This window comes from Aquila chrysaetos, chromosome 3 (genome assembly GCF_900496995.4).
Source record: "Aquila chrysaetos chrysaetos chromosome 3, bAquChr1.4, whole genome shotgun sequence".
Lineage (NCBI taxonomy): Eukaryota > Metazoa > Chordata > Aves > Accipitriformes > Accipitridae > Aquila > Aquila chrysaetos.
In genome coordinates this window covers 2,128,004-2,152,881 of record NC_044006.1, presented here as the reverse complement: position 1 = coordinate 2,152,881, position 24,878 = coordinate 2,128,004, and the positions used below count along the sequence as shown (strand labels likewise).

Genomic DNA, 24,878 nt, shown 5'->3' with positions numbered 1-24,878 from the left:
GGAGAGCATTTGAAAAATTGCAATCGCTATAATTAGAAGTAACACTCACTTTCCAAGAGGAAACTGTGCAAAAGGTTGACTTCCTCTTTAATGCCATTTCAACTCGTTAACAGCTACGTATCTGCAGCTCCAATGGTGAGGGGATTTGCTGAGCAGCAGTCTGGATCCCTAACAAGAAATAAGACTTTCCTCCCACTTCGATGGGGATTACACACTCCTGGTGCAAGACACCAGGTACTAAAATGCAGAGGAGACCATGATAATCTGTCCTCTCCCTTTGCAAAGAGCAGAGGCCAGAGGCATTTTCAGTTACTCATTATCTCCTCACTATTATGCATTGCCCCCTAAGGCTAATTAACACTGCTGCATGCAGCACTGGCTTGGGAATGCCAAAGACATCAGGAACTTCATTGCTAGAGCTTTCAACAGAGCTACAAGTCACAAGCAAGCTCCTTGTGATTCCATACAAGGAAATATTCACAACATACAATAAAAATAGCCTCCATCACTACACGTTATAATCACATCAGGGAGTTTCCAATCTCTGCAGTAATAAATGATGCCCTCCCTCCTCACCAAAGCATTCACCCAGCACACTCTGCAAACACTGATTAACCCTCCCGACACCCAAGGATGGGCACAGACCACACTCAGCAAAAAAGCACGGCAGGGAGTCAGTAGCAAAGCCTGGACAGTAATGACCATATTCTCTTCTCTGATAATCTTAGTAACACAAGGCAAGTTTACAGCATATCTTGCCCTTTCCAACCTTTCTGAGACCTTAAGGCCAAAAGAAACTTCTACGTTTTCTCCCTCTTCAGAGTTATTTTTGTGCTGAGCCCAGGAACTTGTGATGGATAAAAGCACCTCCAGAAAGGCGGTCAGCCTTAACTCAGAATTATCGGGAGGTAAAGAAACTCCCCACTCCCCTTGGCAGAGTGCTCCAGTGGTTAAATCTCTTGCTATTCAAAATGCTTGCCTTATTTCTAATTTGAACTTATCTGCATTTTGCATCCAGATGTTGGTCCTTACTAAGCCCTACTCTGTCACATTATAGAGCTTCCTACTCCTGTGCAACGTTATTCAAGCACCACAATCAAATCTTTCTGATAAGCTAATGGCAAAGGGCACTTTCATCTCTCATTGCAGAAAGATACCAGACCAGTTACTGGAAATGCTCCTCCGGCCATAGCAGCTCACGATGACTGAGCCTTGGGAATTTCTGCAACGAACTTTCTTGCTCAGACCCCCCCAGCCCCTCATTAAATTCACCACATAAACTCAGGATCTCTTTCAAACCACCACTGACATGAAGGGCATTTCAGCACTCAGCCCCAAGATGGTTTTCTTAAGACAGAATTAGGCTCAGTTCATTTATCTACAAAAATCCCTTGAGATAATTTTCCCAAACTTTTTCAGACAAGTTATCTGAACACATTTTTTTCACTCATGTAAATCCAGCCTCAGAAGTCAGATGTGCCATCCCCATGTCATTCGTTGCCTTTGACCTCCTCTGCAATGCCAGAATTAGATGTGTGTGTGTCAGCCCAAGCTGCCGATTCCTCCTGCCTCCCCCAAAAACATCTGCAAGGCAGTGAGCGGGTTTCTATGAAAGCCGTGGCTCCCATACAAGGCAACTTGCTCCCCGGCCAGCAAAGGACAGATGGAAAGGCTTGACCAAGTAAGAGATATACTTGGCTGAGCATCACTTAATTCTCTACAATGGAGGGGAAGCAAAATACAATCGGGTCACTTAAAAAACCAAAATATCATCCTGTGTTTCTTGTTCCCAAAGGGCGCTTGAGTTTCTGCAAATGTCATGCTCATCCCCAGACAAGTAGGGAAGAAAGTCTATCTGGTAGTAAGTTAAATATCTTCCCTTCTCCCACTCACTTCAGAGGGAAGAGTGCCTTGGATGGATAAGTTCCTCCACCAAATCTTTGGGTGTTTGTTTCATGGGTTGTACCCTCTCTTAGAGCAAGCCTGCATCACCAGGTTTAGGCAGGTACAGGCTCCTCTGCAACAAGGCTGAGTGTCAGCTCGTGCCCGCTGTTGGGCTGCGGCTGGCAGGCAGCATGCAGGACTCTGGGGAAGCTCAGGTCACTCCACACGCGCCTGTGCAGACCTGGCCTCGTAGCGTTTTGAAAGAGAAAGGCGATTGCACGTCAGGCAGATTAGAAGGTGATAGATAGACAGACAAGCAGACAGGCTGCCTTTTAAATAGTCTTCATATTTTTCCCATGACATCTGTCTACAAGAGTTTAAATTATGATTCTTACTTACAGCTTTGAAAGGATTTAAAATGCTTAAATCCCTGTTAAAAACTAAACTACCAAAGCCTGGCTGGATACTACATTTTTTAATCCACAATGAAAGTAGTGCGCTGGATTTTAAGGGCTGCAGAGCTCTCCTGGAAATACCCTGCGAACAGTGAGTTCCCCCTAATGATCAACCTGCTATAAAAGTGATTTGGTGCCAGATTCAGATCCCGGCTGTATCACAGCTGTGCTGAAGTGAGTCCACCGAAACTCCCCCCTCCTTCTGGGTGACGGATCAGAGTCTGGATGTGCAGTTCATCCTGTTTTGAGACACTACACAAGCAATGACTTTGATGTAGAGGGCCCAGATGCTGGCAGGGATACGGGAGAAGTCATTTGGCTGCCTCTCACCCCAGTGAGTGCAGGGAGAGAGCAGCAAGTCCCAGAGCTAAATGTTTTCAGCAGGACAAGATGCTCCTGCCCCCCAAGCAAAACAGCCATACATCCTATGTGCTCTGCTTCCCTACACCTAACTGCAGCAGCATGGGGCTTCTGCGGTGCCTGGCAGCCTGCTAACATGGCCCAGCACTGTTGGGATGCTCTCCGGCTGCAGCTGGGTCCAGAGGGTCTCTGTCTGAGCGGGAAGCAGGAGGGTCTGGAGAGGAGTCCTCAGCTCCCCAAGCCGGAGTAGCCCTGCCAGCCCCCCCATGCCCAGACACAAGGGGGACGTTGCAGGTGAGGCAGGTTCCCAAGGGCATCACTAGCCCAAGCTTTTGGAAAAGCCCATTCGTAGCATAAACAACAGACGATAAAGTCTGAGGGGAGACCTTCAGTTCCCATTAGTCTTTATTTATCATCCTCTTTAAGACAGCCAGTATAACTTCCACCTTCCGATGCTGAGCACAGCCTGCTGTCTGCAGGAACTGCACTGCTTCCAGGCAAGCCCCCGAACTTCCCAGCTTCTGGCCAAAAACTGAAGCATAGCCAGAGCACGAGCAAGCACGACACCCCACCAGCTCTGAGACCATCACCCTGCCCACCGCCTGTACTTGTGCCCTTCACTTGGTCTCCTGCTGCACCGTAGGAGAGGAAGCTCCATTCTGGTTTATCTAAAACTGTTGCGCTCTGATGGGGAATTACAGAGGTGGATCTACCAAGGAGGGTGAAAAAAGGGACAGGGGTCCACCGCCTTCAGCAGCAGTGCCCTGTGATATACGCGGGGACATCCTCACCATGGGGACTTCCCCGCCGGAGGAACATGATCACTGCCAGATGCAGTGCCTGTTCCCCATCCAGCCTGCAGCTGGATCTCATTGCTGGGGAAAGGCTTTTGACTTCTGACTATTCTGTTTATTCTGCTAAAGACCATAATCATTCTGCTAATTGTTTGGGTTTGTTTGGGTTTTTTTAGCAAGCTCCTATTTTTGTGAGCCCATGTGCTGCACTCCCTCTGCTGGCAGGCTCACTTGGGCTGGAGGAGAGGCTGCTGGGGAAGGGGAAAAACAAATCCCTGCTCCAACTGCCTGCAAAATGTCACACCACAAACCCTCCCCAGGCTCTGGCTTCGCTAAATGTGAGTGTTAAAGACCTGAGAGTGGCATTCTTCTGCCAGCTTTATTCCTCAGGCCTGGTTATGCTGAGTCTTGTCAATAAAAAGAAATGGGTGGCTTGGTAAAATTCAGGTAATCTTTGCTTTAGATGGAGAAACTCTTACACTTGAAAGTCATGTCCACAGCAAAGAGATGGGCTTGATGATGGTTTTGAGCTGTGGTGTTCAAAGGAAGACCCTCAGCATGAGTAATTACACCCATGACAAATTGTGAGCAAAAACATGAAAGCAGATCTTGAAAATCTTGACTATAGAAAACCTCCTAAAGGGCAGAAAGCGTCTCCTAAGGAGAAACAAGGGGATGCTTCAGAAAGGCGCCTTCCCAAGCCCCGTGTCAGGAAACACACTTCACAGCAGAATCTCAATGGCATGTTCTTCTACTTCAGGATGCATTTTTGTTTCATGCATGTGACAGACAGCCATTAAACACCACAACACAGCACAGACGGCTCCTCGCCACTGTAAGCAGTGGCTGTGACACACCTCGTACTTCTCTGTCCCATCACACGGCACAAGTGTTGCCGACCCTTACAGCCCAGCACCACGACTCACGTCCATCTCAGACAGCAGCACTGCTGCTGCTGGGCATGGCAGCAGCTCGAAGCAACACCCATGGGAAGTGTTAAAAACTCTGCCAGTGGATTGACAGATATTTGGGGGTGGAAGCAGGACCTGGGGGTCAAACTCTTCCTCAGGACTCAATCAGCCTTAGGGCTCCCAGCATTATGCTATCCCAAAAACGACCCCACAGCATTCTGTTTTCCTGTGGGGTCCTTATATTCTTTGATGAGTTGAGCAAAGTCCAGTGCAAGAAAATCCCTTATGCTTCAGAGAGCGTTTCTCATACACGGAACTGCTATTGAGAGCCTTGGAGCCACCTCCCATTTCTGGAAAGGCGGTGAATGGGATTAAGCGCAGGGTCTTGCAGCATTTACAGTGCTACTTTCATCATCAGAGGAGTAGAGAAATCTTTTGATGGACATTAGTATAAGCCAGCAGCCAAGACATTAACTTAAGAGTAGGGGAGTTTTTCATCAACCCTATTCAGCAGGAAAGTTAGGAAATGGTAAGGGCACTCTTAAAATCAGTCAAATAAAAGGCAAGACATCCCCCCATATAACTACTTTCTTGCTAAAACTATTAATAAACATTGCACATTGCGTCAATCTCTGAAGGTCAAAGCAATCTTTTTCCCTAGTGGAAGCTCTTACAGAGATTTTTGAGCTGCATTTTATGCCTAAATATGCTCTTTAATGAGTGCAATTTTACATCTGCTCAGGTAAAACACGCTCTTGTGCATTTGCTTTCTTCCATGGTTTTATTATACCTATTTGGTTGATGATGCCCAGCCAAAAGAAATGAAAGAAGCTGGGAAATAAAAATGGAGTTCCTGCAAGCATTTGTCTTCATAATAAAAAAAAAAAAAACCAAATCAGGCATATGAAGCAGCATGCTTCAGTACCTGTTTACTGAGATTTCACTGTACACCTTTTCCTAATATAAAAAAGCACTTAGGTAACATAAAAAAAAAAACTTAATTCTTCTGCTAGACAAGCCATTTGCTTCCAGCTATAACATGCAAAGGAAAAACAAGATGGCTGTGAACTGCCCAAAGGGACACAAAGGCTGCCTGACACAGACACCCTGCTGCAGAGCCTCTTAATGAAAGTACCCCACAGCTGGGGCTCAGAGCAGGGAGTCAAGAATATTAAATACAGCCCAGGCCTGCAAGCGGGAGCCGCTAGTGGAAACCTCTCTAAAAAACTCCAGTACACAGTAAATTAAATCATACAAAGTGGCTCTTATCTCTGCTGGCAATAAGAGGGCAGCGGAGAGAGCGATAGATGAGAAAAATTCAAATGAGTTTTCCCGTGAAAATAATGGTAATTATGAAATATTATTGCTACTAAGCGCCAAGAGAGGGCCAACAAGAGCTGGGCCACCACACTGGGGCCTGCGCAGCACTTGAGGGGCAGCCTGCTCTGCCCGAGCCCAAAAACGTCCATTATTATTATCAGGATCATGATAAAGGCTCCAGGGAAGATCAAGGGACCAGCCCAGAGGGCCAGTGGGGCAAGCCGGCTGACCAGGCCCCACAGAGAGCTAGGCCAGGCCTCGCCCCACCACCCACCGCCATTTCCCCTCCACGGCACCGCCGCCATTTCCCCCACGCCCCTAGCAACCGCCCCCTTAGCAACGCTGAGCCACGCCCCCTCCCTGCAGCCACGCCCTTCTCGGTCTAACCACGCCCTCTCAAATCACGCCCCCTCCGTCTGTCGACGCAGCGCTCCCGCCGCGGGTTGGGGAGGGGGGGGTGGCCGCCGTCACGTGACCGCGTTGCCTAGCAGCGCCCGTAGCCATGGCAGCGGCCGTACACAGGCGGCGGGAGCTAGGCCGCGGCGGGTCGCGCAGGCGGGAAGGGGGACGGGTAAGAGCGGCTGTTGGGGACCGGGGGGGGACCGGAGACCCCCCCAGCCGGCCTTGGGGGACCGGCCGGCGGGACAGAGGCCACGGTGAAGGGCGCAGAGACCGCCCAGCCCAGCGCGCTGCCGTCCCCGAAGGCCCTGAGGCCTCCTTGCACTGCCCTGAAGTTCACGGAGGGCAGTGGGGAGGGGAGAGGAGGGAAAACCCTGACAGAAAATAACCCCTCTGCGGCCGGGAGCAGCCCGGGCCTCGCTCCCCGAGCGCTGTGGTGGGCCGGCCAGGCAGGTGCTAATGCTGTTACCGTGTCTAGACCTCAAAGGAAACCCCAAATCTGTGTGTGGGGAAGGCAGGGCGTGGGGAGCCGCAGCAGGCCGCGCCATGCTGGCTGACAGGGTTCTCAGAGAGACCCTGGGGTGGGACGGTGTGGTGTGGAGGGGTGTTGCATGGAGCTGCCGTGCCATGGTCCGGGTATGCCGCTAATGGGGCGACAGGTCCTGTCCCCAAAAAGGAGCTTCCTTTTTGTCTCTTTTTACATAAATGTATTGTCTGCATAATGGTGGGCAAGAGCCTCTGCAGTTATACAGAGTTTCAGCCCAACGCTGGCAGCAGGGAGATGTCCCTGGGATGCCTTTTCCCAGGACACTGAACTGTGGGATACCAGGATTTAAAAGGTAATTTCCCAACAATTTTGAACCAGGTTGTGTTCCTCAATCTGTGGCTTCTCCCAGGGCCTCCTGCGGGGGGGGGGGGGGGGGGGGGGGAGGCAGGGAATAATTTCAGAAAATATACTTCTGGCCTATTTCTTCAGTGTCCATTGGAAATTTGACTTATGGTGTTTGAACCCAAATGTCTGCTCTTGGGGGTTATTCTCAGGCAGAGTTAGCACTGTCTGAGTCAACAGACTGGCCTGTGAGGTTGCCTGTGGCTAGCTCCAGCAATGTGTTAGTTAAGCGGTTTTCTAGAGAGCTTTGCTGGGGTTTCGGGGTTGGGGTTTTTTTGAGTCTTATCATGTTTTATTGAGGAGACATACTTACTATAAAGGATTCTTGAGATAGAAAGGGCTTTTTGCTGTCAAGAGCAACATCACAAAGATTGGATATCTGCAGCGCTCTTCTCATACCCTATTCCCTTTGTATTATTGGTAATTACGTAACGTTAAAAGAACCTTAAGCAGAAGATGTAGGAAGACACAATCTCTGCTCCCAAAACCTACTGTTCCAAGTTACAGAAACAACAGAGTGAGTGACAGGTGGCAAATGACATGCTGGAGAGAAGGCTAAAAGAGATCGCTAATTCTATCAATTTAATGAGTTCTTTCCTTATCAGCTTCAGCCCTTGTCCAGATCTGCTAAGTAGCTTTTCTTAGAGATCGAATGACTATGAATTAGCATGTGGCAGCTCCTTTTGTTACACAACTGACCAGATTTTCGACAGTTCAATCTCTAAAGAGCTGAGCTGTTTTCAAAGCCTGGCCACTAAAGCAAGCTTGCAGATGGCAGCTGAGCTCTTCTGAAAATCAAGCCTCATGTAGGGCCAGATTGTGAGGCTATGGGGCCTCCACCCACCCAGGCAATACCCAGGGCCTCACAGAGTCCCTCTGAGAAGTTTTCACCCTGAGACTTCCCTGGGGTGGAAAGCCAGCTGGGGGAGTCAAGACAGCCACGATGCTCACAATGGGAGCCTGTGTTCAGATTGAACTTGTGTGGCTGCATCCACACCGAAGCAGCAGCAATCCAGACTGTCTTAGGAGGTATTTTGCACTAGCCTAGGAAATGTGATGCAGTGTTTTCAGGGAAATCTGTCTTCCCTTCGTTTGCAAAAGTGTTTTCTGTCTGGGAGTGCAGTGCACTGCAGCAATCCTTGCTCTCCACTCTTCCACCCAGGGAATGGATCTAGCTCAGGAAAGGCATCTGTGAGGATAACCTTAGCCCCAGGTCTTCCTGCTCCAGGGCTCTTTGGTAACTTTTAGAGTAGTGTTGTAGAACAAGGACCTCACTTGTGTCATTTCTACCATCATGAAAAACAATCTTGTTTTACCTTGGACCACACAAATACCAGAGGCTGACCTCCTCTTGAGAAACTGGATAAGCACTAAACCTCAATGTGCAACCATTTGTAGAGCTTTAACCCACACGAAGGCCACTTCCATCAGCAAAGAGAAACCTTGAAACTAAAAAGCCAAACTGCAGGTGGACCTTGTTTATTAGGCAAGGGTACTTTTTTTTTTTCAGCAGATTTGAAATTGAGTTGTGTTTTATAAATTGCAAATGTAAAATGTGACTATATTTATTCCTATTTGTCCATAATATTTTCATACTGATGCAAAAGCTTTTCCCCTCGAAGTTCTTAAGATGTTTTTTGCTTCACTACAGAAGTCAGGAAATGAAGCCACATTTTGCATGGAAGACAAAGGCACTCGGCACATTTCACGTGCACGAGGACAGGTAGGGCAGGTGCTGCTGAAGCAAGGGACCTTTTGAGCCACACATCTGAGCGGGGTTTTTGCCTCTCTGAGACTCATCCCTCTGAAGCTTAGGTGACACTTAGTAGGAAAATACATTTCCGTTTTGTAGCAGGAGTTGACAGAATTGATGCATTACTGCGTTTGGAGATTTAAGACACATGAACAGGCAGCTAGATCTGCACTGGCTCTGATTAAGTACTGTGGAGTCAGTCTCCTGAATTTCTGTTCGTGAGTGACAAACAGCATGGAAGTGAAAGCCTGCATTTTGTTATAGGCTCACCAATATAATGTTTTAATGAACCATTTATGAGCAAGCCTTATGAATAACTATTTTACTCTGAGTTTAGATTTATTTAAGGGCACTGATAGAAATTTAAGATTTTTCAGCTTCATATGGCTACTGACCTGAACTTAACTGCTTAAAAGCTATATAGATTAGCCGAAAATAATCAGAGCTACATTTCCTATACAGTAAAAGAAGCATGGACATAGACTTCATGCAGAAATACACAGGCACCTCCACTGAAAGTGAGCCAAATATATAGATAGATAGATATACATATACACATATACACAAATCTGTACACAAATTCTGTAGGTGCATCCGTATGCATTATTTGTGTGCACAGTTATTTTTAAGTGTATTCAAAACTGTAGCAAATGACTAGCTAGAACTGAAACTGTTTTCATTTGCAGTTACAGTAGATGCACACGCTATCACAGCAATCACACAAGGCTGTGCACATGCAGCCTTCTTAGAAACGGCCTCATGCAACTTCTGTTGAGGCAAAGAGGTATTGTGCTGGTGCCTTTGAACCTGTACACCACATCAAGAGTGAAAGGAAAATAACACACCAAGGACCTCAGTAAACATGGATTATCTTGTTTACTGTAACCACTTAAAAATGGCAAAGGCAGCCTTGTGTTCTGCAGAAGTCAAGTACTTTGCCCTATTTATATAATAAGGCCTTCTCATGCATTGCCGGCTCCCCACATGAAGTGTCGTGAGTCAAACAGGACTCTGAGTAGGTGGGGCCTTCACCAGACAACTCGCTAAGACTTCAAAAGTTTCAGTTCCTGAACAGGTTTTGTAACAACACCCTGAAGCAAGAGATTACGAGACAGTTTGGCTGTGTTGAGTCATGAGCCACAGAGGCTTCAAATAGAGCTGCCCGAGTTGTTCATTGTAGTGTGCACTGCTCCTCTGGCAGCAGAGGCAGAGAAAGCAGAAGCAGTTCATGGTATAATAAACTGGTAGAAAGACATATGCTTAGGTATGTCTGGCATCCCACTTGCAGAGTCCAATGTCATCCTTAAAACCACTTCCTCCTTCTCATCAGCAGCATCCTGTGTGATTTCCTGCGTTGTTTTGTAAGAGCAGTACAAATGAAAGGATTCCTCATTTATAGAAAGCCATTTTCTGTCTTCAGCAGCTTTTCTTTTAAATCTACTTACAGAACCCCTCTTTAAAGCATTTTTCTAACAGGTTTGCTTTTTTCTTTTTTTTTTTTTCTTTGTTTTTTTTTTTTTTTCCTGGAATTCAGATTATTTCTCTCTACAGTCAAAGTCCTTTTCCTGGCTTTTTGTTAGTTTGTTTCATGTGGTTTTTTTTTTTTTTTAAATATAGTCATTGTTCACATAGAAACCCCAAAATTCACTACTTCTTTTACAAAGTATATTTTCTGAGATACAGCACAGCAAAGTTTTTATTGCATGCACAAGAGCTAATTTTTCACTTAAATCACTTACTGATCTTAATGACTACCAACATTTTGGGCTTTATTTCAAAAAGAAATTAATTTCCTTTCCATCCTCATCCAAAATCCACTGTGAAGAGCAAATGTATTCAGAGTAATTTGCATGCACCATGCACCATTCCTACTATTGTTAGGATATCACTCCCTCCCACAGGCACGTAAAGCTGCTTACTCAATGCTTAAGGCCAAACTCTAATGCTACTTTGATGGATCTTAAACTGAGGTAAGTTGGCATCTTCTGGCAGCTCCTGAAACTGAGCTTTGGCAGAAATTTAACCTCCTTTACACTCAATTAAGATTCTTTTAGTCTCACTTAAGCTGCCACCCCACCTTCCATTGTGTGTTATAAACCCTCCAAACACCCTAAACTTTCTTCTTTTGTGTTAATATGTAAATTAAATCAATTTACCTTCCTGCTAGTCATGTTCATCAGGGTACAAATCAATCTAAGGAGAACCCAGCTGAGGCAAAGGCAGACTGCTTATATGCCACCATATCCCTCTGCTCTGAACATGTTCTTCTCTGTGTCTTGTTGGCTTGTCTGCTTAGAGTCAAACTAATTTACTCGATCTCCTTTGTTATTAAGAACATTGTCAATGAAATAAACCTGAGGATCTGTGTAGCATAGACAAAGTCGAAGGCTTGTTAGCACTGTGGGGACCAAACGCATTTGTTGCTCCTGACCAACAGCATTTCCTGTGATAAGAATAGTTTCTGGTTACCACAGGCTGTCACATATTTATGCACAAATTCCAGTTTCTGAGAACTAAACGAGTATGTCTCGGGCTGCCCTTCGTGTGAAACTTGACAGGTTTGGTTCACACGGCCTGGTGAAAAACAATCTTGGCTCCCATAGTTTGTCCATGGGTTTGTACTCTTTTTCCCCGGGTCTTTCAGCTCTGGCAGGCACCTCGCCACACTTCAGCCATAATACTGTGTTTAATCCACCTTTAGTATAATTTTTACCTGCAGTCATTGGCCACCTTGTGCTAATCTGCAGTCAGCTATGTTTTACACTGAGGGTTGAAACCAGGAGCTAGACTTCAGGTTTTATTCTAGAATACTGGTATGACTGCAAGGAACCTGTTTTGGTAGCAACAAGCTAAATTCAACAGTAGTTTCTATTTTATACTGACTGTTTTCAGAAGTTGTTGACCTAAACCTGCCTGTCTGGGCTTCTCTGTCGTGATGACATCCTAAACGTGAGACCCCTGTGTTTGTGTGGCAGTCCTTTATTCAAAAGCTGTGGTGTCTCAACATTGGGATTCTGGCCAGTGCTCCCCAGCTGCAGCGTGTGCTGCAGATACATGGCGGCAGCAGCAAGTGATGGAGCATAAGACCTCTCCGAGTCCCAATTTGAATATGGGTGCTGATGTTTGCAATCTTTAGTCAGCTAATTACCCTTTGTGGTGTCAGTAAAATGAGGATGGTGCTACTTGGGATCTTCCCAGGCCTCTTATAAGGATCAGTTGGTTAATGTATGTGGAAGGTTAGAATATATATGATGCTTTCTGAACAACAGATGTATTGAGACTTCTTGATCACCTGAGCATTTGATGTCCAGTGCCTTGTACCTTCTTCATTGCTCTCAGCCAGAAGTAATCAGCACAGGCAAGGCAGCACCTAGCATCTTTGCGCTTTTTATACTTGGCAAGGTCGTCACAGCCTTTTGTGGCTTTGACTCATGCCCTCAGCTCATGCTGCAGCTGGGATGGCCACTGGTAACCTCGGCATTTGGACTGAGATTGAACCACAGTTCCAGGAATGCTGCCCGGCCCGGCTTCCCTGCTGATGTGAACTGTGGAGCTGCACTGATTTACTCTGGCCAGTGCCTGGCCGCCTAGTTCCTTCCTTAGATTTCGGTTTGTTTTAGGTCACAGACTGCCTTGGAATTGAGGAAGGCCATGAATCTCTCAAGATACACTTAACAAGCTGACATGGTCTGAGCTACTAAAACAAAACACAAGCCATAGAAGACTTTCCGTGTGATCCCTGAACATTTACAGTCTTCCTGTTTTACTGTGCAGGTGAAATTATTCCCTGTTAAATTGTGTTTCTGCTGCAGGTATTCTGTTTCCATCCTGAGACAGCTTTTCTCAGAACTTGAAAACATCGTTCTTTAATCAACTGAATTGGACTTTGAATCTCATGAAGTGGCAGAGACTAAGTACACTGTGTCTATAATGGCCCATCTGTCTTCTGTGAAGCTGTACAGAGCACAGCCAGAGGACCTTTGGGCTCAACTAAAAATGTTACACTCGAATGAAACCTGAACTAAAAATAGTAATTACTGGAAAACAAAGGGGACAACCTGACCCCACAGTTGGCAGTCTTAGTACAACAGCAGTGATATGTAATTGTCTGCATATTTCTAAACTACACTTGGGAACAGCTTCCAGGAGCTTCCAAGTAGAGATGCACGCACAGCTCTGGCAGATGGTTTCTCCTTGTAGGAGAGAGGGGTCCTTGGACTAGCCAGGCCTCATCCCAAATACGGACTAGGCTCTTTGGCATATTGCAGCTCAACTACCTGCAAAAGCTGTCAAGTGGACCAGACCTGACTCTTTTCCCTGACAGCAGAGGATTTGAACAAAACAGTGAAGCTCTAAATAACCCTGATAAAATAAGACTGGGTCATTGTAAGAGTGATGCCCTATGCGGTGGTAGAAATCCCAGTGTAGGTCAGGGTCCAGTATTATTAGGCAGTGAACAGATGTCCTGCAATCAAGGTGGAGAAAACAGGCATAGTATGAGAAATGACAAAGATTTGAGTTTGCTAGGGTTAAAGGACAGGTCAGCATCAAAACCACAAGGAAGTTGCGTATCTTCTGAGCCTGAAAGCAATACTTTTATTCACTGGCCATACTAAAGAAACTATTGGTACTGTAAATTAGTACTAATGTTAGTGAGATCTCTTCTAGCCACTCCCTTGGCCAGATGGCCTTTATATTTTTTCATGTAAAGTATACCAGGTAACTCATGAAACCTCTGTCCTCATACACAAATATAATTCTCCTGTCATCATCTTCTTTTTTTTCCCCTTTAGGTTGCTTTGCAGTTCACAGCTGAAATAAAGATGACTTCAAAACAGAGATACTCACACACACAGAGGACTATTCCCAAACCAAAAGCATCTCTCCATTTAACACAGTCCAAGAGAGGGCAAGGTATCTGGTTTTCGCTAAATCCACTGCTGAGAAAATGAAAACTGTGCTGGCCTCCCACATCTTCATGATGGATAACAGTTACTTCAAAGAAGCCAAGCCTAGCATAGACGAAGAGCAAAAGAAAAAGGCCAGGGTCTTCAGGCTGCTCAGAGCTGCAGAAGCCCACAATCACCTTGAAACCTGAGACTCTGCTATCAGGAGTTGGGGTAAGTTAACCACCAGAGGATCTCCCAGCAGGGATCAGGCTGTAGCAGTGAGAGGCAGGGCTAATGAATGCAGTGTATCAATCAGACTTGTTCAGCCTATCCTGAAATGTCACTTTTCAGATGTTCTCTGTACGATTAGAACCAGGAAGAGCAGAAGTAAAAAGTACATTTATTTTTTCTCCATGTTTTCAAGTTTCTCCACTGCTTTTCATGGGGGGCACCCTCTAATCTGTGCTGTGAAATGGCATTAAACCGAGGGAAAATATTTCAACAATTATCATAGACATTTGCATGTGGCAAAATTGTCTTGCCTTACATTAGAGAAGACATGAAATTTGAAATGGAAGTTTATACCACAATTCTATGGTCCTTTATACCAGGTTTGAGCACTACTGAATCATTTAGCAGAACAAATTCAATCCAGATCATGCCTGGGCACACAATTACATTTCTGTTGAATTAGCCAGAGTACATAATACGGCATTTATGCTGGCTTTATGCCGGCAGCAGGAAGAAAGACAATATCTAATCTGGCATAAAGCCTACCAATACAGACTTAATGTCATAACTTTTTGAACAATTTTGAATGGGATCAGTTATTTGGGTTGTGTGGTCTAGCATTTTGTATCCAGGAGCCCTAGAGCCAGATTTCCAGTATCATCAACTTACGACCATTTTTGCAGCATTTAAAGTGTCTGTTTCTCCATAAAATTTTCTCTTGTTATGCCTCCTCACATGAGCCCCTTGTCCCACTTGAAGTTCTTGTTGTAGTCCCTTATAGCGCTGTACTGTATGTAACACGTATTCAGGATCTCCCTCACAACAGCCTTTCACTGTTGCTCCTAAGGTCCTGCAGAATTGTACGTGCATGTAATTGTGTGTAAATTTTGTAATACAAATATCACAGTTGTTTGTTCGACTGGACCAATGGATGCACGCTAGCTGTCATCTGCTTGCGCAGTTACTATAATGTTGCCCATGCAGCCATGGGAACTGTCAGCACCAATCTCTCAATCCATCTTTCTAATGGTCATTAGTGGCATCTGATTTCTGAAGGGACCTATGCTTCTGCGTGTCTCCATAATACAGAACTTGGATTGGAAAAGTCTATGCTTGCTGTCATTCACAGAAGGTACTGTTTTCTAAGAAAACCGACAGAGTGCCAGGCTGTCATTCACTGAGGAACTTAGAAGAATCTACCCTCTGAGCTGTTTTACCTGCTGACACTTCTCATCCAGTCAGTTTTACTAAAGTAATCCTTCTAATTTACAGCTACAGGCTGGAGTTTCTCTGTATAGTCTTTGGGAGAAAACCCATTCTGGAAAAGTTGCTTATTTTAGAACCCACAGCTTCAAGGAAGATATTTTTCCCTAATCCTAAACTAAATGATATCATACTTGGCTAGTGCTGTAACCATGGTACTGAAGTTATTTATGACTCTGAAATTAATGCTATAGTTAGCAACACTGGAACAGGGTTTCTTCTATGCTACTGTCCAACTGCCTCCCTCTCCCAGCCCAAGGCTACACTGGAAAGCAAGACAGAGTGTCTCCAGAGGGTCTTTAATTTGCAGTAAACAATGTCAGCCTTTGCTGATTTCAAAAACTTGGCAACACACAAGTGGGTATGCACAAAGATGCATCTTCTAAGGAAAACAAAGCACTTGGCTATGTTTTTATTGATCTTATTTTGTTAGGACATTTATTTGTTTTTGTTTATTTTAGTTCTTAAAGTAAATGCTAATTTCCGTGAAAGGACCTGGAACTGCAGTGTGTAGAGCCAGGACTGGCAGGAGGAGGGAGAGCTCGGTTGTACACTACTCATCAGCTCTAACATCAGGGAATCACTGCGAGGGCAAAGAGGAGAGGTCAGCTTTTATGCCTGGGACACTCTGCGAAAGTCACCTTATAGAAATGGATAGCCTGTGTATACAAGATATCTGGGGACCAAACCAACATTATTCCAGTCTGATCCCTCTGCAAAGATCCCAGAGAAGGTTGGGAAGAATCCAGCAAAGTAGAGAACAGAAGAAACACAGAAAACCACACAATGCTGAATCCCTCCTGGTCAAAGATCAGGCGGCTCCCTGTTTCCACGGGGCAGACCGCTGAGAGAAAAGCTCACGGCCGCATCCTGAGGCTCAGACGGCAGCCTAGTGACCCAGGCACCTCTCTGCTCTTCCAGGGGACTCGTGCCAGCAGCAGGAGCTTCTGCATGCCTTACACAGCAGATCACCTCTCAAGTCAGGGAATGAAGAGAATCGTAAAACAACACTGCAATAAAAGCTTTGCAAATAGAAAAATAAAGGGCAAAACACAAAAAGAAGAAAGTGGAGGGAGAGAAAGGAGAGGCCAGAAAGAGCCAAGAAGTGTGAGAATTGATGTAATACTGCACTGGGATGCAAGGGTACAAGGGCAGCCCATCCGCTGATCCATGACAAAGGGCAGTTTGTGTGAATTTAGACAGCTCATGTCACAAAGTAGGCAAGCCTATCTCCATCCTCAGTGCCTGCTTTCAGATAGCAGACTGGCAGCATAGCATTTTTGGTGGCTCATGCCACTACCATGCTTCCATTTAATATGTCTGTCTTCGTGTCAGTTCTGCTATTTGAATTAACCTTTTTATGCTGCCTTTGAACACCAGTTGACACAGCAGTCTAATTCTGGTCACCCCAAGAATAATGAGAAGCCAAATCGTTACCCCCTGCTTTAGGGCTTTTCAGATACTCTGGGCTTGGGCCCAATCTGATTTACAACTCAAGCTGATGGAAGAAAGTCTCAAGGCCTTCACTGAGAGGTAGATAAGGCATTCTGGGAAAATTTATTGGGGGAGAATGCAGCATTTATTTGGGGTTTCAGTTTTATTTTGGTTTACAGTCTAAACTTCTAATTCCCAGAGCCACGATTCTCCCATTGCCTTCATGGGATTTATATTGGAGTCACTTGACCGGGTTTTGCTATGTCTAACATAATTGCCTTCTTTATTTTTTGCTTTTTTTTATTTTTTCTCCTTTTGACCACAGGCAAAGGAAATAAATCATCCAATACCCTGCCAGCAAACTGCCACAGGCGCTTTGAGACGGGAGGCGTTTCTCCAGCCCTGAAAGAGCATTAAAAAAGAACTGGCTGATAACTTGGACAGGGTTCAGGTATGTTTGTGCACATACCAGCAGTTAAACTGATTTCTTCTACTATCTTATCTGTCCATTTCTGGTTTTAAAGAGGAGGAAGTCTGGCAGGCAAGTTACTCTTGGAATGCACTCAGTAAACCATGGGCAAGAGAAGTGAAGAGCATAAATAGAAATAACCATAGGTACAGCAGCTGGGAGCCTGACTGCTGGCTTCTATTCCTAGCTTTACCCATGACTCACTTGGTGACCTTAGAAAGCCACTTCACCTCTCCATGCTCCAGCTTTCTCACAGGCAAAATCACCCATTTCACAGGTTACCCCAGGTAGAGGGACCCTGTCTCTCCCAGCTGGGTGTCTTTGGAGGAAAAGCCTCACCCTTCTCCCTCTGCCAGCCCCGGGCCGTTCCACCACGCAGGATCAGGGCATTGCAGACGTGGCGCCTTGCTCCCAGAGGGGAGCTGGCAACTTTAACCGAGTGCATTTTGTGAAGCTTTTTGGGATCCTTCAAGGAAAGGAAAAGCACTATAACAAAATGTTGCTAATTATAGCATGACAGCATACAACACATTCCTGCTCTGGACAGAACTCTGCTATCAGCCAACTTAATTATACATTACCTTTGCCCAGTTCCCTCCTTATTAACTGTAGCCAAAGCACTGAGCAAAGCCAATTTGCTGCTTGCTCTCCATTTCTCCTTACTCAAGACCAATTCCTTGACAGCGACAGCTAGACCGTGAGACTGTTACACTGGGCTGTGTCTGCTCCCCTGCCTGCGCTCCCCCCTCCTCGCCCTAGCAGTTGTAAACATGTCTCTTGACTTTATTCCTGCCCGCCTGGAGCAGATTCCTGGGATGTTAATGGCAGATGCAGCCCTAGCCTTGGACAGGCAGTCCCGTGGCTGGAACAGGATGGAGCTGCACTACTGCATCGGGAACCTGCAAACACCCTGGAATGGGTCACTGGAAAAGGAGACCCCGTTTTTGCAGGCAAAGCTTGTTAGTGGTGCTTGAGAGCCTCCTGCACCAGTCAGAGCAGCGGCCCTCCATACGTCTCAACCCCGAGGCTCTAGCCATGGTGCAGTGCAGGGAGGGTCAAAGGCTTGGTGCTAGCAGCAAGCAGGAAAGCTGCAGTAAAAGCCACAGAGCTCACGTACAGTGTTAGCCCCTCTGTGTGCATCAGGACCAGCAGCAGCACAAAGGCATCCTGGATCAATCTAATTTCTGTATAAAAACAGGAAACTGCCCCTCCCTTCGCCAAAACAGAGGAAGAGCTGCATGGCCTATATCTGTGTCACCGAGAAAAGGGGCAGGGGAAGGAGCAAATGGCTCCCTTCATCTTATCCAGGAGCATGTCAGAAAAAGGATACCTTGGTCAATTTGTTCTAGGGATACTTTTAAGTCTGTCCCCAGCACAGGTCTTGGAAAACAGAAAGTGAGAACATCTCTGCTCCAACAGGGTTCAGACCAGACAGCCTCAGACCTCTCCTAACACCCATTTCCAGTAGGAGAAGCAGACGGGGGTTTTGCTGCAAGCAGCAGGGCAGGGGTGCCTCCCTGAGACACCCTGGGCTGCAGGCATTTCATATGGGGCCTCTGGTTCAAATTCAGTTTGGGCTCGTGGCAGCTGAACCCTAGTGCTACCTGATGGTTGTTCGGTGAGCTGGAGGAAATGAATCCTCACACACAAGCCTGCCAGCCCTCCCCTCCTCCTCCAGCAGTCACAGCAGGGAAAGCCGAGACTGATTCAAGACTGAGAAAAAATAAACCCTTTCCCTTCAGAAACAGCACCTCCCACAAGGTGCTGGACCAAGCATTTTAAGGCAGGGGGGAGGTTCTTATTTTTGACACTTTACTTCTGTAATGAAAAACATCTTAAGAGTACAGGCATGTCAAATAATACCTTCCCTCTGTCCCACATCCATTACAGAAAGAAGAGGGGAAAGTGAGAAAACATCTATATTCCTACTTCTTTTCTTTATTCCCCTGGACTGAGGCGAATCTACCAGCAACAGATACAGCTTGGGAACTAGCATCTGAGCTGTTTCCTCAGTGCACAGCACCCTGCTCTCCTTTACATCATCATCTCACACCGCTTTTGTATTACAGAGGAGTCACATAAGGCAATACTAGATGATGAAAGAAGTGGAGTATTTATTAGAAGACCCTAAAACTTTGAGGAACTCTTTAGAATAACTCAAGACAGCTGATGAATTGGGATGGGGGACAAGGAATAGCCAGATGTTTCAGCTACTGAGTTAAATTAATTGTTTCCTAACCTGTGCAACAGCTTCAGCTACAGTAGATGGGCCTTCAGCGCTTGCAGTGTGGAAGAGCTAGAGGAACAGGCAGGCTGGCCACACAAGTTAGCCCAGGATCTTACTATTGTAAGATGTAAATATAAATGTAAATCCTGCAACTTGATTGCATTTGCTCTGGAATTGCAGGCACATAAATCAGGCTGTAATCCAAGCTTCAGCCATTTCAGTGTCACCTGATCAATCAGAAATAGGGATTGTATGGTGTTAAACCAAAAACCACATACAGAAATTGTTCTGCATATAGAAGTTGTTCTCAGCTTAGCATATAAGTGAGAAACCTCAAAGTCATGAGCAGTTTTTCCCAACAGTGAGTCCTGGACCTTGCTGTCTTAAAACAGAAATATCAGAATGATACTTGTTCACACAGTCATAACCATCATTTTCTTTGTCTGCTGTCTTGTAGCCAGCGGGTCATGTACACTTGTGTTTAGATGTGTCCACAGAGGAATCCAATCTTCAAATAAAGAGCTGCAACAGAAGTTGTGGTTTTGTTATTACTGCTCAAGACTGAGATTGTGTGAGAAAAACACTTTCCAGTTCAGGTGGAGGAAATGGAAAGCACAAAGATTCATTACTTTGCTATTCAACAGAGCAGATTTCTAATGAACTCTCTCTGCCAAACAATTCAGAGCCGAGGAAGTGACAGAGAGATGCTTTTCATACAAGTAGAATAAAAATCAGAGGATATAGTTCTTGGACTAGATTATGCAACCAAGAATATCTTTACCTTCCCCTCTTGTTCAAAGTATTTTATTTTCATTATAGACACTTGACCTTGACCTCTCAAGCCTTCTCCTCAAACGTGCTCTTCCTATCTCTAATCATCTACATCACTTTCCCCCTGCAGCCAAAGAGCAGAGACTTTCCACTAGTTCTCCAACATACCTGCAGGAGCTCTTCCACCTGCCTGTGGACTTTTGTGCAGAGACCAGACCAAACCGTGCTCATTTTTACATGTGGAAGATCTCCAAAGTGTCTTTCAACTCTTACATTTTCAAAAGTCAGAGATGCTTTTGAACTATCACAGCAGACATAGGTTGGAGCAGACTGAATTTGGTCCAAATTTTTCCTCTCTCCATCTTGTGATCAAGGAAAGGGCACAGCTGCCTAGATCTCCTCTGCCTACCTTGATTTCAGCCAAAAGTAACCAGAAGAGTCCAGCCACCTCAGTTTGTCCTTATTGTCACCACTTCCAACTTCTGTCTGACATACTTCATAACAACTGTTCAGCCATCTCTCGAACAGTTATGAGAGTTTGAGAGAAAGTCTGTAGATCACTGAGAGGCTCAGATGAAAACCATAGTGGTAATACAGATTAGTGCCCCCAAGGCCCTGCCAGCTTGTACCACCCGGCAGCAGAGCTGATAACTTGCAGCGATTCCTTCAAGAAGGACATCTCTACAATACCAAAGGCAGGCTTTGGGCCTGCAGTGCCTGTGCTGCTCTTAGTCCTATCCTCGAAGACCAGCACTAGCCCTTTTGGCTAAGACTTCTGCTAAGCTCCTTCTCCCTGCCTGCCCCCTCCCAGCTTGGCACTAAAAAGCAAACAAACAGCTCTGTGAGCTGCAGAATTTGCAGAGTCTGGCTTTCAACAGGCTGGCGTCTCTTGAGGGACTGACCTGGGTGCCTGAGAGGGCACAAACTCTGACTGAAGCTTTTCCCACGGTTTGGGCATCAATCAAATGTCGGAGCTGTGCAGATTCTCTAGTGTCTAATAAGGCCTGACAGCATGTGTTGGTCTTTCTCACAGTTGCAGCCCTGGCAGGGTCATTCTTTACCCAGCAGTTTGTAAATGCGGGAACTGAGCTCTATACCTCTGTCAGTTTTGGATAAAACTGACCAAAGGGTTAAAAAGTTTTTAAAGAGAAGAATTTGGAAGAATGTGAGTGCACTGATATACAATGTGATTGCATAAGCTCTGTTACGTTAGGAAATCAAAATAACCGACCCTTTTCCCTCTAAATGTGATAGAATTTATAGTTGTGTTGCTCCTGGTAGTGCAAAATTCCCTTTTAAACTTTGCTCTACAACCTGCGGAGAGCCACGCTCCAGAACTTCAAGTTGTTGCTCTATCTTCAAGCTTGAGTACTGGAGAGACAATCTTTACACTTCAGGCTCCTGTGGGAAAAGCCTGACCCCAACCAGAATGACTCTTAAGTCAGCACGTGAGCAGTCACGGGGAGCCATGGAGATACGCAGGTTTGTAGCACACCTGATAGCTAAGGTAGAGATCAGTATGGGAAATGCGGCTCTGACATTCCTCAGGAAGCTCTGGAGCCTTAAAAGAGCAAAAAAAGGCTATAAAGAGTGCGCAGGTATTTCTCAAAAGGCAATAATTTAGCTGTGATGGGACTGCAGAGCCCAAACCAGGTATTCTGCGGAGACAGCTCTGTGACTGAGACACACAGGGTGGATTTACACCCCAGAGCAGGGCTGGTCTCCAGGGCAGCTCTGCCTCCTGCACCCACACGTGCCAGCTCCTTGCACCCACGGCCTGTGAGGTGAGCATCACCTCGCTGCGTCCTCAGACTGCCCTGGGCAGCCAGGAGATGCATATTCAGGGACAGGATGAACATGACCTTTACAATCTCAGCTCTGACAAGCGCTTCCTGAGTGGTGACAGCTGAGTTGCTTCTCCTGTAACTCCCACTGGGGCTGTAGTAGCTCAAGTACTGTTGTTTCCTCCGAGCTCCAGGCCCAGGTGCATCTTTTCTGGTCACTCCAGTCAAACTACCCTCTGCTGCTTAGAAAGCTTTAAAAGGCCCAGGTAGCTGGTGGGAGAAAGAGGCTTTTCAAAAGCAAAACATCTCAGCAGCCTTCATACCTCCCCTTTCATTACCTGCCAGCCTCTCTCAAGGAGCACACAAGCTGGAAACACCCTGGGAGGGATCACCCCGTTCTGCCGCACCAGCGAGGCTGATGCTGCAGAGTGCTTTGGAGATGGGTGTTGAGCAACCGTTAACAGGATTTCTCCATCAAATGCTGCTTTACAGACCCATCGGGAGCTTTGCTCTATCATCTCAGTCGTGACACAGGCCGACTCCTCTCAGGTACTCAGCAGAAGAGGCTTCCTGGTCCCTAGCATCCCGGCTGGAGTTACCGGACTTCTCCGTGAGGAGGAAAACAAGCTTTGCAGGTGCTTGCTTTGGGCTATACTCTCTCCAGGCAGAGGTCACCTCTGCTCACACAGCACTGTCTTACAGCAACACCATCAGAAAAGTTAGAGAAAACACCCACCCAAGGCCCCGCTCTCCGCTTTCCGGAGCTTTCGGAAATGCCTATTGGGTACCAAAGGAACACGACACCAGCACCCAGCCGGATGATGCCCCGGCTGCCCAAGTGCACTTGGGCTGGAGCTTCTCTGCAACACTCGGTGAAAGTCTCCGCTCTCTGCCCCACAGAACGCCTTTCTTCTCCCCACCGGCCGAGTGGCCGGGGGCTGGAGCGGGGCGGGGGGACACCGAGCCGGGGCCGCGGGCCGAGCCGCTGCCGGCGGAGTCGGGCGGCACCTGCGGGCGGGTCCCGCTACTGCAGCGCCGGGAGCCGGGGACGGGGAGAGGGGCTGGGAACCCGCCGGAGAGGGAAAAGGCCGGGAAGGGTTTGGGTGGAGGAGAGAGCCTGGGGATGCGGTAACAGCGTGGGGCGCAGACGGAGAGGTTGGTGCGGGACTCTGCCACCGACTCGTCATCGTTGAGCGCAGAAACGGTTTAAGGGAGGCTGCCGTGTCCTTTCTCGGTACCTCCTGTTCTCCCCAGGAACTCCTGATCCCATCCCTGCTTCACAGCCAGGCTGGCACTGGGGGAAAGCAACTTTCCAAACTCCAAGCCGAATTGGAGCAGTGTTCCCAGTTATTTATCAGAGCGTTTGCGATCGCTAGAAAAGATGCGTTTCCCTCCCCACTGCGTGTGTGTATTTAAAGAGGAGGTGGCTGGGCCTGGCTGTGGCACTGTGAGCGCAAACAGCGCTGAGTTTGGCTACTCATTGAACAGCACTACTTTGCAGGTGATTTGGGAGCTCCAAACATTTTCTCCCAATCCACACTTTCTTTTTAACAAGGTGACTTCTTTTAAACCAAACACTCGTGGTCTTTTCACCATCCAAAGGGACAGACTGGCTCGAGAATCACAAGGAATCACAAGCCCAAAAGTTCATGGGGATTTCTAAAAATCCCAAACGCACACTACAAAGCAATTCCAGAAGACGTGGGAGCCTTTATGGGCATTTGTGAGCTTCTAGTTAAATGAACTGCTAAAGTAAATTGGGAGGGCTGGTGGCCGGGTCACACGGCAGGAGGGAGCAGCCTGGCAGCCCTGGCTCCACACTGGAGCTGCTCCGAAGATTTGGAAAAGTTGCAATCAGAGGAAGGAGCCTGCTTTGTCCGCAGAGGTCCTTGGGCAGAGCCTCCCTGGGCAAACACTTTGTAGCTCCCACTGGCGTGAGCCAGATCGGTAAAAAGAGGAAAATCCAGAGTATTGGATTGAAATGGCGGGAGGCGCAGGGGGTGCCGTGTGATGCCGCCCGGATCAGCTTGGAGATGCTGCTCACATGGGCGGGGGGTCGGGGTTGGTGTTTTCAGCTGAGCTGTCACACGTAGGGGCCTATTTTAAACACGTTCCCCATGTAGCAGAGTGAACGTCTCGAGGATTGAAATAGACGGTGGTTTGATCATTGTCTCTCCCAGGGAAATGGGTTTTAATGAGGTTTTAAATAATAAAGTGGGATAATTTCCCTGGCTGGCAAGATCATGAAATTTTTATGCCTCCTTTCTCTCCCCAAGTTTTATCACCCTTTATTTTTAGCTATGCATAATCCCCCCTTTTGGAAAAAAAAAAAAAAAAAAGCAGAGAAACCACTGATTTAGGGAAAGCCGCTCCTCGGAAGGGACCCTTAGCCGGGAGGCAGTCCCAGGGGCAAATCCACAGGCAGCCTTGCCCCACGCTCTGGGGATGGGCAAGGACCCTGCAGGGGCAAAGGGGACGTCCAGTGCTGGTGCAGGGTGCTGGTGCAGGGTGCCAGTATTGGGCACTGGGTGCTGGGTGCCAATACTGGGTGCATAGTGCTGGTACTGGATGCCAGTATTGGATAGCTGGTGCTGGTGTGGCATGCCAATACTGGGTGCATAGTGCTGGTACTGGATGCCAGTATTGGATAGCTGGTGCTGGTGTGGCATGCCAATACTGGGTGCATAGTGCTGGTACTGGATGCCAGTATTGGATAGCTGGTGCTGGTGTGGCATGCCAATACTGGGTGCATAGTGCTGGTACTGGATGCCAGTATTGGGGGCATGGTGCTGATGCAGGGTGCCAGTACTGGGTGCATGGTGCTGGTGCAAGGTGCATGCAGTAGGTGCTGGTGCTGAGTGCATGGTGCCAGTACTGGATGCCAGTATTGGATGGCTGGTGCTGGTGCGGCGTGCCAGTACTGGGTGCATAGCGCTGGTACTGGATGCCAGTACTGGGTGCGTGGTGCTGGTGCAGGGTGCCAGTACTGGGTGCGTGGTGCTGGTGCAGGGTGCCAGTACTGGGTGTGTGGTGCTGGTGCACCAC

The 24,878-nt window shown here is 47.0% G+C and overlaps 1 long non-coding RNA gene across 2 annotated transcripts; it reads left to right on the top strand.

The window, feature by feature from the left end:
* The first annotated feature begins 6,191 nt into the window (after positions 1-6,191).
* LOC115339928 lies at positions 6,192-19,811 on the top strand. Of its 2 annotated transcripts, none has more exons than XR_003922868.1 (4): positions 6,192-6,295; positions 13,559-13,885; positions 16,908-17,033; positions 18,942-19,811. It is a non-coding gene; the product is annotated as an uncharacterized LOC115339928 (long non-coding RNA). The 2 variants fall into 2 exon arrangements; XR_003922869.2 differs by lacking the exon at positions 6,192-6,295 and adding an exon at positions 6,785-6,962.
* The last annotated feature ends 5,067 nt before the right edge of the window (positions 19,812-24,878 follow it).